The sequence below is a fragment of the Pteropus alecto genome, unplaced genomic scaffold (genome assembly GCF_000325575.1).
Source record: "Pteropus alecto unplaced genomic scaffold, ASM32557v1 scaffold143, whole genome shotgun sequence".
Lineage (NCBI taxonomy): Eukaryota > Metazoa > Chordata > Mammalia > Chiroptera > Pteropodidae > Pteropus > Pteropus alecto.
In genome coordinates, this window is record NW_006434828.1 from 4,242,966 (window position 1) to 4,243,204 (window position 239).

General features: G+C 75.3%; 1 protein-coding gene across 1 annotated transcript in view; it reads left to right on the plus strand.

The window, feature by feature from the left end:
- Positions 1–239, plus strand: part of CROCC2 (ciliary rootlet coiled-coil, rootletin family member 2) — a 49,853-nt gene that overhangs the window by 32,911 nt on the left and 16,703 nt on the right. The window lies entirely within an intron of this gene.

Below are 239 nucleotides of genomic sequence, written 5' to 3' on the forward strand. Positions count from 1 at the left end.
CGCACCTGGCAGTCCCAGGGCCCGGCCGCCCGAACGCTCCCAGCGTCGGCCTCGAGGGGCAAAGCCGGACACGGAAGGACCTGTCCCCACCCTCAGCAGTCCCCGCCCAGCAGGCAAGACAGGCCCCAAGGGGCCAGCGGGAGATGGCCAGGGGCTGGGAGCAGCGGGAGGCCAAGGGGCCTGGTCAAGGGGCCCCAGGAGGGCCCTGTGTGGGAGGGACGGCCGGGCCGGTCGGCAGC